At 41.3% G+C, this 13,027-nt stretch overlaps 1 long non-coding RNA gene across 6 annotated transcripts in view; it reads left to right on the top strand.

Annotated features, from left to right (window-relative positions):
* Positions 1-13,027, top strand: part of LOC309514356 — a 509,382-nt gene that overhangs the window by 52,247 nt on the left and 444,108 nt on the right. For all 6 annotated transcript variants that reach the window (XR_014211943.1, XR_014211944.1, XR_014211945.1 and 3 more), the window contains exon 2: positions 10,581-10,722. This is a non-coding gene — a long non-coding RNA (uncharacterized lncRNA). The remainder of the gene's footprint in view (positions 1-10,580; positions 10,723-13,027) is intronic.

Raw genomic sequence — 13,027 nt, forward strand, 5'->3', positions numbered from 1 at the left:
CATGCTAAATGCTGGAATAAAATGAAGTGTTGAATTCTGGAGAGTCTCTGTAACATATGGGGAACACAGACTCCTACCTATGTAGCTGAGACTTTTAAGAAAAAGAATAGATGATATTTTCCCTAGTAATCCAGAGTTATTGTTGTTTGCAGACAGAGTCTATGGAAATTGAGTTGTGTAGGAGGCAGCAATAGATTATGAAATATCTATCAAAAGATTCAGCATGTGGGTGATAGTTTCTCTTTGATTGATGTTGCTTGCTCAGGGGGTAGAATCTCCCAAGATGGATGGATGTAATTATTCATGCACAGGCATGCACTTTGCTGCATGCATGCTAGCAAATCAGGTAATTATAAGTAGGCAGGATTAGAGAAGCGCTTTGCTAGGTTAGTGTGTGTAATGTCCAGTGTAGAACTACTTACCCATTTAATATTTTAGCATTTGTAGTCAAGCCTATAAAATGTGGTCCTCAGAGCCAGGTGATCCAAGTAGTACTGCCACTCAACTCCCAGTTTGTTTCTTTATTAATAATAATAATAATTAAAGAAGCACTTTCTTATCCCATGAGCCTGCTTGCTCTTTCAGATGATCTGGAGAGGTCCTGTTGAGTGAACCACCCAGCTTAGTAGCTGGGATCTCAATATAAGGCCCTCTTGATTGCAGCAGTCAGGATACAATCCAATACTTGAGGTATGCCAGCTAAGGGGCTTAGGATTTGACACCTGTCCCATTATATTGACAGAATGCCAGATATCTCGTTGGCTATGACAGATATGCTGGTGGAAAGCCCTCATTATTCCAGTGGAACACTCAGAAAGCTGGTGGAGACACAACAGCAGGAAGGGTGCAAGAGGGTGCTCTTCTTTCTTCCAACCGCAAACAAAGCCTGCTACTGCTTCCAATGGTAGCTTGGCAGCAGCCTCCAGGTGTGTTCCTCCAGGAACAGAATGCCCCTGACAAGGATGCAACACCTGAAGCTGCAGCAAGACTTTTTTTTCTATTAAAAGGTGGTGGGAGGACACACACAACCTTTAGCTACCATGCAAAAGTCAACAATTCTTAACACCCCTACCCCCAAAATAAATATTAATACAGTCTTCAAGGGACTAACACATTTGGTCAGGGCCAGCTACTTTGGACCACCACTAATTACAGCTCATTTGGTTTAACAAGCACCTTGAATTTTTTTTCAAAAGTCTGACTTGGGCAAACTTTCCCCATATCCTGATGATTTCTAAAAGTTCTGCTGCATACCAAGTTGGTGAACTGTAAGACCTCTGCCATCCATGACATTATCCTTGATGAGCATGCTGACCTGTTGTACATTACAAGAGATCTGACTGGACAAGCTGAGAGGAGGTTTTTTGTCTCAGTTGTGCCCACCAGGATTTCAAATCCCCAAGCAGACTGACTTGGAGTTTGAGTTGCAGTAATCTTTTGTGAATCCATTGCCCTGTCCAGTTGGTCATGTTTAGCAGTTTCCAAGTTTTGAAACAAATCCGGGATTCTCTTGCTGTATTGCTCACCCTACTGCCAACTGTTTCTATTCTTGAGCTGGCAGAGGTATTTTCAGCTTTGATGTTGGGACTCACCTGGGCTACCTGTTGGGATGATTTCAATGTTTGTGCCAAGACCCTCTCATATGGGGCAGATCAAGAGTGCATGGTTTTCATGATCACCATTGTCCTGTTGCAACTGGTGCATGACCCCACCTCAGTTGTGAAGCACACTCTTAGGCTTCACAGGTGATGATTTGGGGTTGGAGGAGTTGAGAATAACTGATGGATATAATCTGACTAATAGTTTTGATTCTTACTACTTTGCTGCTGTACTTGTAACTGAATTTTATTTTCACTATATTTTGAGATATTCCTTAAATGTAGTCTGTTGGAAGCCACTGTGAGTGTCACATTTGTGGCACATAAATAATGCTGTAAATAAAGTTGCAACATAAATGTGCATTGAAATTAGAGAAGTTTAGTACTTTCTTTGTAGTTTAATTGGTTTTACTTGGTGAGTAAGAGTGATTCAGCCAAAACTGAGTGCACATAGGTTCAGCTGGTATCACTGGGAGAGAATCAATTGACTGTTTTTTTTTTTTTACCTTAACTGGATAATGCCACAATCTTGTAACACAGTTATCTGCTCAAGTCTACACTGCACCTAGTTTTATACATCTTTCCAGCACGTCTGTCATTATTTCCGATGAGTAAGAAATGAATTCACACTTGTAGAAGAAGTCCTATCAGTACCACTAGTTCACTAGCCTCTCACCTCCGAGGTTCAATTTCAAGAAGAGGTTACAATTAAAAATAACTTGGATCGCATGCAGTCCTCCATCTGTGTGCACCATGATAACGACTGTCGTGTGTGTCACAATTGTCAGTGTCTCCTTAGTGCAGTTATAGGAAAGGAATAACAGGGGTTCTTTCACAGGTCAGAGAAAAGGTATATTACCTGAGCTTTGGAGCAAATCTTCCACTCTGATTTGTTTCAGGTCAGAGCTGTTAAGATCTTTCACATTTATGAGTTCTTACATTCACTTGCCCACTGAAAAGGAGGTGCGGCTGGGAACTCATTGACTCCAGGTGCAAGAGTGTTCCCTTTGCCTGTGTGGAACTTTCACTAGCTTTTAGTTATTATGGCTTGCAGTAGTTTCCTCTCCACTCCCCTAAAAAGCAAAATGAGGACTGAGCATGTGAGCGTTCCAGCTGACAGCAGCAGCAAGCATGGAAGCATTGCACTCTTTTTGCATCTCCCTATAGGTCTCTTAATTTAATGTGTTCATAAGAGTTGTGATTATGGAGATTATAAACAGCAGGTTCCTTGAAAGTATGTACCACTTATTTTAATAGGACTTGCTCACAAGTATATAAAGGATTAATGATGTTCCGTGCAATCCTATACATGCTTACTTGCCCAGGCAGGTGCATTATATGACCCATGAGAGCAGCAAAATAACCAGACTGTACAATGGTGATGGAGTAAAATCAGGTCAATTTTTTATTGACAGCAGCAGGAAGGGCAAGGGTTGGCATAGCATTGGGTCCCAGGACCAGTTCTTCATTCCACAAGCCCCATGTTGATGGAATGGACCCACTGGGTTTGGATCGCTCCATACCTGTACTACATGAGTCGGCCAGTGGTGAACCTTGCCGTGGTGCAAGCCAAGCAAGCAAGGTCTCACTGGGGGACTAGGATGCAGATTCTAACTAGGTAGATACCGAACCCATGCTTTGGTTTGCCATGGGCAATCCCCCACTCAGGCCCTTTATGGGGGGCCCCCATACTATGGTGATCCTGACCAATGCCATTTCCACCCTCTTACAAACATGTTCTTCTGCCTAACAAAGGAAAGCCATAATTTCACTGAGGGAAAGGTGAAAAAAGACTCCAGCCAAGTGCCAGTCAGGTTGAGAGGGGGAAAAAACACATTTCTGGCCCTGTCAACCAATGACCCAAAATTGCTCAGTGAAGGCTCTAACCCAAAGGTGGGTGGGTGGGAAGCTCTCAAAGCAAAATGACTGTGAGATCCAGGGGAAGGAGCCTTATATAGGCTTTCCCCTCCCCTCTTCTGCAAGGGCTCATGGGACAGTTTTTCCCATGAGCCCATCACACAGAGAAGATACTGGGCAAAACCTTGCCCAGTATTTTGCCACAGCGCCGCAGGACAAAGGCGTCCCATGTTTATTGGGCACAGAAACGAGGCTTAGAAGGACTTCCAATTAAGTTCAATCTGATTTATTCCTAAGTAAATGTGGACAGGATTGCAGTTATTTTTTTTCATGGTTAACTTATGTTGAACAGCTGCAGGCAACAGCAGTATGTAACACTAGTTTAAGGGAAATGGGTTATTTGTTAATGCATCTTAGCTCACTATAACTTGGATTCTGCCATTTGTGAAAATATAAGCAACATATCCAATTAAATATGCAAATCACCAGCAATCCTCCAATTTGTGTTATAATTCCAATGTGGCTCTCAGAACATTCTCAAACCACAATCAATTGAAAACTTGGCATTATTTAATTGACTGATGAATAGATTGTATTAAATGTTAAGGTAAACTATGCATTATTTTAGAGCACCAAAGATCATATTCGACCAGGGTCATAGTGGAAGTGGCAGGACTCTTACCCCTTCCCCTGAATGTTGCATGAGCCTATGATCCAGGTCAACCTCACAGAGCTGCTGTTAAAATCAGAGAACTGCAGAGTTGGAAGGGATCACGGGGATCATCTAGTCCAACCCCCTGCAATGCAGGAATCTTTTGCCCAACGTGGGGCTTGAACCCACAACCCTGAGTCTCCTGTTTTATCAACTGAGCTATTCCAGAGTGGGTGGTGGTGGGGATATGAGCTTAAAAACTGAAGCCCACAAGTTTGCTTCTTTGTGACTAATGGTATTGTGTGTGTGTGTGTGTGTGTGTGAGAGAGAGAGAGGTTATGGTGTGTGGGTCAAAGGGATTAGGCCTCCTCCCTTGTGCTGGCCACAGTCCAAGTCTCTCATATAGATGATTTCATAAATGGGAAATTATGTTGGGGCCTCCAAAGAAGGAGCTCCAACATAAAATAGCAATCTAATTTGGCCCTTAGTAGATCTTGGTTTTTTTCTGAGACAGCTAACAAGTCGTAGAGTTGGGTTCAAACCCTTCTGTGAACTTAAATAGGTGTTACTCATATAGGTGTGTATATTTATGAACTGCCAGGTCTTTTAATAAGGAAAAGGAATTTTGGGACACATAGTTTTGGTGGAAAAAGCAAGGGGAGGGGGGAGAAATGTTCAGCATTTCCCCTACATGTTTTCCCATTCCAAATTGCCCTCCTGCATATGCTGTTCCCCCTGTTGCGTTGCAGACATGTGTTCAAACATGAATCTCGAATCCTCCTGTGAACATTCAGCTGGGAGAAAGCTTTGAAATGGAGAACTAGTGATACTTCCCCCTTGCTTCTGCTAAAAAAGCTGCAGTATCCCAAAACTGCTTGAAATATGCAGATAGGTAAAGGACCCCTGGATGGTTAAATCCAGTCGAAGGCGACTATGGGGTTGTGGCACTCATCTTGCTTTCAGGCGAAGGGAGCCGGCATTTGTCCACACACAGCTTTCTGGGTCATGTGGCCAGCATGACTAAACCACTTCTGGCACAACGGAACACCATGAGAGAAGCCAGAGCGCACAGAAACGCCGTTTACCTTCCCGTCGCAGTGGTACCTATTTAACTACTTGCACTGGCATACTTTCGATCTTCTAGGTTGGCAGAAGCTGGGACAGAGCAGCAGGAGCTCACCCTGTCGCAGGGATTCAAATCACTGACCTTCTGATTGGCAAGCCCAAAAGGCTCAGTGGTTTGGACCACTTATGCAAAGCCCTGAACTGACCGGTTTTTTCTTGTTGCCTGTTGACTTTGGGTGACATATATGCTATGCATGTATATCTGCAGATACAGTACCTGCTTGAGGTAGCTGCCTAGAGAAGATTTCCAAGGCCTTGAAACATTGCAGTCAGTCCAAGTTACTGAGACTTTAGTACTTCCAGGTCAAATGGACTAATGGTCTCAATAGAAAACCTTGCCTCAAATCATGAGATCTAGTTCACTGTTTATGATTTTCTACTCTGCTATTTAAAATGCTTTAATACTCTCTTAAAAACAAAAACACAAAAAACCTTCTACCTTTAGTTAAGGCTCTGTGCCAATTGTACAGAGCTACATTTCTATAAAGGTCTTGTGGGTGCTAGATGAATAAGCAGATTGGCAGGTGCAGTATTATACAGAGCCCCATTAAAGTAGGTGGTTATATTATTAGTATTAGTACTTTCTGAAATTGCATGCCTTTTAAAAATAAAATGGATTATACTATTACTTGTCCTCTTTTAGCAGATGTATTTAATGTTTTAGTTATGAAATATTTGATGGGGGAAAACTCACCAGGGAGATTCTTGGCACTTGAAATTAAGTTCACTTGCAAGGTGGAGAAAGAATTTTAATAATTGCAGCAAAGGTAATTTGATACATTCCTAGCAATAAGTATGCCTGTGACACCATGCTCACTGCCACAAATCAGACTAAGGACTCTATTCATGAATGAGTCATGTCCCGCTTATCCTCCATTTTTATGTGGTGTAAATTTAATGGAAAGATCAGGTAGTGTGTCTTTTCTGTACTAGAACATAGCTCTCTTGACTTCTGTTTATAACAATAACCTTTTTATTAAAAGCGTGTCTCAGTTAAAGAGATCATTTGTACAAATTCAGTGTTGGTTGTAGTAGTAGTAGTAGTAGTAATAGTTGTTGTTAAAAAACACTTTTATATTTATTTACAGCAAGCTCTCCTAGGTAAGAAAGTTAGTTTATAAACTGGGATTTGCACATAATCTATAACCATGAAGGTGTCCTGACATCTGCATATAAAAACTCTTTCACTATCCCCTGCTTTGTTCTGTTCCTTCAGAACTTAATAAGAGCTTACAAATCCTCCCAAAGGCCTATCTAGGTTATCCCCCTATATCCCACAGCTGCCAACCAGATGCCTGTGGGAAACCAACAAGCAATAGCCCTCTCCTGCAGTTGTTTTCTAGCTACGGGTATTGAGAGACTTTCAGCCTCTGATCCTGAGGTGGCATATAGCCATCATAATTGGTAGCTGTTGATAGCTTTACCCTCCATGAATTTGTGTAATCTCTTCTAAAAGTCATCTAAGTTGGTATCTATCACTGCATCTCCTGGTAGAAAAAGTCAACAATTTAACTATGTCTGCCCTGAATCTTCCAGCATTTAGTCTCTTTGGATGACCTTCGGGTTCTAGCATTGAGGAAGAAAAACATAACACTATCTACTTTCTCCACATCATGCTTCCCCCACCCCCATTCACCAAACACAACATTTCTTTTCATACAGTACTTTCTCCAGATAATTTTGGGTGCCTTTTTCTGCATTTTTTCCAGCTCTACAGTAAGGTGGTTTTTGTTTGTTTGTTTGTTTTTGTTTGTTGTTTGTTTTTTTTTGATGCAGGAAGCAGAACTATCCACAGGATTACAAGTGTGATCGCACCATAGGTTTGCATGAAGACATTACAATATTGGCAGTTTCATTTTCAGTCCCTTCTCTAGCATGGAATTTTCTAACATTTTCATAGCTGCCTCACAGAAGCCCCGTGAGATTTCCACCAGAACACCACAGTTTCTTTCCTGATTAGGCACTGCCATTTCAGATGCCATCCATGTATACTTTAGGATTCAAAAGTGGTGCGATGTATTAACTATTTGTAACCCACTGTGGAAATCATTATTCTGAAGATGTAGGCTCTAACATATTTGTGAGTTTTTGGATATTTGGGATTGTGGCTGTTATATAACAAAATTATGTGGATGACAGGAACTAAATTGTTACGTACACTCCAATATTTTTCCAAGGAAAATAGGGATGTCCTATTCTATGTTAATAGCAACAACAACAACAATAATTTTATTATTTATAACCTGCACATCTGACTGGGTTGCCCCAGCCACTCTGGGCAGTTTCCAACATGCATAAAAACATAATAAAACATCAAACATTAAAAAACTTCCCTAAACAGGGCTGCCTTCAGGTGTCTTCTAAAGGTTGTATACCGGTAATTACTTATCTCCTTGGCTCTGGTGTCACATAACTCCATACCCTCCAACATTTCTCTGATGAAAATAGGGACATCCTAAGGAAAAAAAGGGACATTCCAGAATCAAATCAGAAACTGGGGTGGCTTCTGTAAATCCGGGACTGTCCCTGGAAAATAGGGACGCTTGGAGGGTCTGCTGTCCAGAGATCCATATGTGCTCAAATGAGCACATGAGCCTTCTGTCATTCAGTACTGTATATTATGTAGGCCCTCTTCTGCATGAAAATCTTTCTCCTCAATGGAATTGAATGGAAAACCAGGGTGGACAACATAGCATCTATCACAGAAACCATTTTGTTACTCTGTCAGCATACTTTGTCACTATGGCTTGTTCAGTCACTGGAGACACTCTTTTGCTCCGGTATTATAACTTTTATTTTATTTATTTGAGGCATTTATAGGCTGCCTTTCATAATATCTATCCCAGGGTGGTTAAAGAGCAATCATTTACACACGCTGAAGAGCCAACAGGTACGCACCGAGTTCTTGTTTTTGTTTTGCTGGCTCTCTGCAACAAATCACTAAGCCCTCCTGAGCTGAGAAAGTAGTTGGCAGATGAGATGGGGGTGGTGCTGTAAGTGAACAAAAAATAAAATCCCAACAGCATATGTAGATCTGGTGAGTGTGTCGTTTTGGCAAACCCTGCTTGTGAGTATTTCAAGACAGCTTGACAGACTATAGGGGATTAGTTCACGCATACCTTTGAGTCTGCATACCGAAAGCCTTTTAGTAGAGAATTTTTATTATAGCTGTAAACCCTTGGAAAAGTTGCCAATTAGCTGAAAAGCATTATCTGGCTTTGTCCATCTTCTTTTCCTTCAGTTTACAGAAATATAGTAATAAGATAATATATATGTTGTACTCTTTACTGCAAGATACCCACAGAGGTGCCTGGTACTAAATTGTGCTGAAAAGTTGCTGAATAGTTATCTGGGTGTTCACAATGCCTCTTTATGTGCATTGATTAATTTTATATTCTTTGCTCCATAAATCAGGGTAATAAGGAGCATTTCCAAATGTGCCACTGAAAGTACCTTTTGCATTACCTTTGTTCTATTTAGAACCTTGTTTGTATTATATACTGCAGAGCAAGCTGATATACAGTTGCAGGTCTAGGGATGTGCAAGTCTCTTAGCACTCTTAACATGGTCAGATTATTACTGTGTTCTCTGATTCGACTTGATGTGTTCAAGGATCTTTTCTGATCTGAAAGGTCAGCTGCTTTTAGATGTGCACCAGCAGAATACTAATACTGTCCTTATTCAAATTACCTGGTACAGTACTTATTAAATTGATGGCCTTGTGCTCTAATTTAATACTGCCGTTGTTCAGAGACGGGTCGCAGCTGCACTCTGTGCTGAATTAGGTGGATCTGAGGCAAAGTTCAAGCAGAAACCATGGTTTTGGGCTGCATTTTCCCACTAAATTAGCAGTCAGATGCAGTGTATAATTAATTAGCACAAACCAGGGAAAGCTTGTCATTTAATAAGCCTTTTTTATTTCCACATTACACAAACAGTGGGAATTGATCCATTAAGTGCCTGGCTATTAATGCTGTTTAATGTATGTCTGGTTGCTAAATTGAGATGTCTAGTTACATACATACATACATTCAGTTTTCAAGAGCTCCTCACAGATTGCTCAGCGATTGCTGAGATTTTAAGTCATGTTCTACAAATCAATACCGTCTTATGAACATAGTTGGCTCAGAGATCTAAAATATTAGGCGTTGCTTGGTTTGAAAACATTATGTCTGAAAGATGGTCCTGATACACTGTTTTTGTCTTTAAAAATATATATATATCTGTTTACTATTATTGAATATAGTGTTCATTAATTATTAAACTTTGGGAACCATTGAAGTCATGAGAAGAGCACAGAGAATTATCCGTGTTTATGTTACAGAAGAGGTGCGGCAGGTGAACAGCTTAGAAATTGCCCATAATTCTAAAACGATCCTAAAATGATTACCTCCATTGGCTGCAATCCAGAAGGGAACACGAGCACCACCTGCACATTTTCGGAGTGTTATACTCTCACCATCTGCCCTTAGAATATTCCAAAGATTCTTTTAAAGTGTCACCGCATTTCAAAAGCAGTTTGGCGGGGGTGAGGGGGCAGTCAGCATGAGAGGGATGTTCTGTGCAGAAGTAGTTTGGCCTCTTTGCTTCTCTCCTAAGCTGATGAATGTTAATTTTAGCTTTATGTTGAAACATATCCTCCAATTTCTCCCCCTGCAAAAGAGGCTTCTGTTTTTCTCCCACATTCTCAGGGTGCTTTGGATTTTGATGGGTTCAGGGTTGAGCTTTCTTTAACACTGTGAGGTGAGAGCTGCAGGTATAGGGTGGTATATAAATTAAATTAAATTGTGTGTTTTTCTTTCCATTAAACATTTATTGTGCACTTTGCACCCAACCATGGCTGAAAACCCTCATGGGAGGAGTTCATAGAAATCATAAAACTGGAAGGGAGCTGGAAGGGACCACAAGGGTCATAGAGCCCAACCCGCAGCAATGCTGGAATCTTTTGCCCAATGTGGGGCTTGAACCCCCAACTGTGAGATTAAGTGTCTCATGCGCTACCAACTGATGACGTGTTCGCCTGGACTTTAATTGAAGCAACATGATAAGTTAGGGGTGGATGGTTACTATATACACCAGATTGGTGGTGGTAGCAGGGTAGGGTACAAGTACACATTAGACAAGTATATAGCTATATTGCAAAATTTGGAGAAGTGCAAATATTAAAGATAGCTGAATTTTGGTTCATGTGTTGTTTCAGGAAGTACAAATGGAGTAGGTTTGCCTTCAAATGTGAACTGAGATGAACTGAATTTCTCCTCCATCGAGAATAGATGGGCACACTGATTTTGTTTTTAAGGAAAGTTCTTCCTTTTGTCCCCCCCTTTTAATTCTGCACTGATTTCTAGGTGCACAGTATACAGCCTCTCTGCAATCCCATACTAACATGAAAGGTCACCTGAGGAACCCAGGAAGGCGGTAGAAGTAGGCCACTGGAGATATGACTGGTAGAATGAAAGACTCAGAGGTCTTGGCCATCTTGAAAGCAAGGTAAGCACAACAGAAACCCTATACCACCATGAAAATTTCATCAACATTTTCTCTCAGCTTTGCTAATTTTTAATGCAATTTCTTTTCTCATCAGTTGATGGAGAATGGTTAAGAAAGCACATAATATATATATATTTTTTACACAGCTCTCATATATTTATTCATTGATGCCATAAATACTGCCATGCTACATCAGGCCAGTGCTTTTTTCTTAAAAAATTTTTTAGGGGTACTCTCATTTTCACTCAAGAAAATACCATTTTGTAGTTCAAATCAGGAAAAATAAATACAGTAAATGGACAAAAGTGCAAAGAACATGCATTACCTCATGATGATGAAAAATAGTAATTTTCCTACTCATAGTGAAATACTGCCCCTCAAATTTTCATCAGTAAAGCACCACACTTCCACATTCCACACTGCTTCACACATTAAATGCTTGCTTCCGTCTGAGACTCAGGAAATGAAGCCGACATCGGAGGTGGTAACAACAAAACTGACCAATCACTGTGCTAGATTCCAACTCCTACTTCACACATTAAATGCTTGCTTCCGTCTGAGACTCAGGAAACACCATGACAGGAAATGAAGCTGCCATCAGGGATAGCAACGGAACTGACGATTCACCGTGCTAGAGAAGAAACTCCCGTATTTTTTGCACCATAACACTCACTTTTTTCCTCCTAGAAAGTAAGGGGAAATGTCTGTGCGTGTTATGGAGGGAATGCCTATGGGTGGCATGCCTACGGATTTTCCTCCTCTAAAAACTACGTGCGTGTTATGGTCGGGTGCGTGTTATAGAGCGAAAAATACGGTATTTTATTATTTTTTAATTGGTTTCTTCTCCCGTTAGATTCACAAAATGTTTAGGGGTATGCGTACCCCTGCGTCCCTCCAGGAAAAAAGCACTGCATGAGGCTGATAATCACCTCCAATAACCTCAGGTAAGGGGTGTTTCCTTAGGCAAAGCATGATGGTGTGTATTTGTATTTGCCATCTTTGGCTGAGACTCAGTACTTGGTAATCAGAACATTTGGTCATCATGGCTAATGACTACTAATAGGATTCATTTTATTTGGGTCTTTTTAGAGGAATGCAAAAACCTAACCCAACAGCCTGTAACATATTAGCATTCTTATTAACCTGAGATTCAAATACCCCACTCAGCCATGAATCACACTGGGTGACTTGGGACCTGTTGCCCACTCTCAACCACTGTGGCGTTTGCCCTCCTACATAGGCGCCGACTCCATGGGGCTTGAGGGGGCTCGAGCCCCCTCAAAAAATTTTTTTGGGGGGCTCAGCCCCCCCAATAATCTCGGGCGGGCGCCCTTCCAGCAGAGCGCCGCCGCCGTCCCCTGCCTCCTCCTGACCTGCTCCTTCGCCAGCCAGCCAGCTGCGCGCCCTAATCGGAGGCACTGCCGGAAATCCCGCGAGAACAGGGGAATCCCGACTGGCCACACCTCCCAGCCAGCCAATCGGCTGGCTGGGGGGCGTGGCTTGCCCTATTTAGGGCCGGAGCCACTTTATTTGCATATTCATGAGCTTATTTATTATTCATGAGCTTTCCCGGGCCCCCCCAATATTTTTTCTAAGTCCGCGTCCCTGCCCTCCTATGTGTGTGACATCATACTGGGTTCATAGGGAAAGGGCTAACTAATTGTAAAATGACTAACCAATGGGAACCCAGGGGGCAGAGTTAACTGTGTATAAGGTTTATGCACAGAGGGGTTTTTTTAGGGAGTTAGAGTTGTTGAGAAGACAGTCTGGAGTTAGAAGAGAGAGATAAGAAAAGTCTGTGGGTTGGGCTAGTCTGGTGGGAGAGAGTGAGAGAATTTGTTAAGAGGAGTCAGTCAAACAGTTGAGATAATCAGTCAGAAGGTATTAGGAAGGTATAGGCCGGTAAAGAAACTAAATTTAAGATACTGTCAGGAATATTATCTGAGAAACCATAAACTTCTTAATGTTTGTAAAATAAACTTGTTTTTTTGGTTCACTTTTAACGACTGACTGGACTCAGTGTTTTCCCAGAGAGTAACTGGTTTATGGCAGTAGGGAAGCGAGCACAGTGGTGGCACAGGGATCAATAGACAGTTCTTTTTAATAAAAAAAATAATTTTTATTAAGTATAAATTAGAAAACATACATATTCACAACAAAAGAAAAAAACAAAAGAAAAAGAAAATACATCTAACCAAGGAAAAAGAATTAGAGAATATTTTGTCTCTTTTCATATTTACAGTTATTTATACCTCTATAAAATGCTATTCACAATAAAGCAGTGAAATGAAAGATAAGATATCAG

This window comes from Podarcis vaucheri (assembly GCF_965113315.1).
Source record: "Podarcis vaucheri genome assembly, chromosome: 11".
NCBI classification, from domain to species: Eukaryota; Metazoa; Chordata; class Lepidosauria; order Squamata; family Lacertidae; genus Podarcis; species Podarcis vaucheri.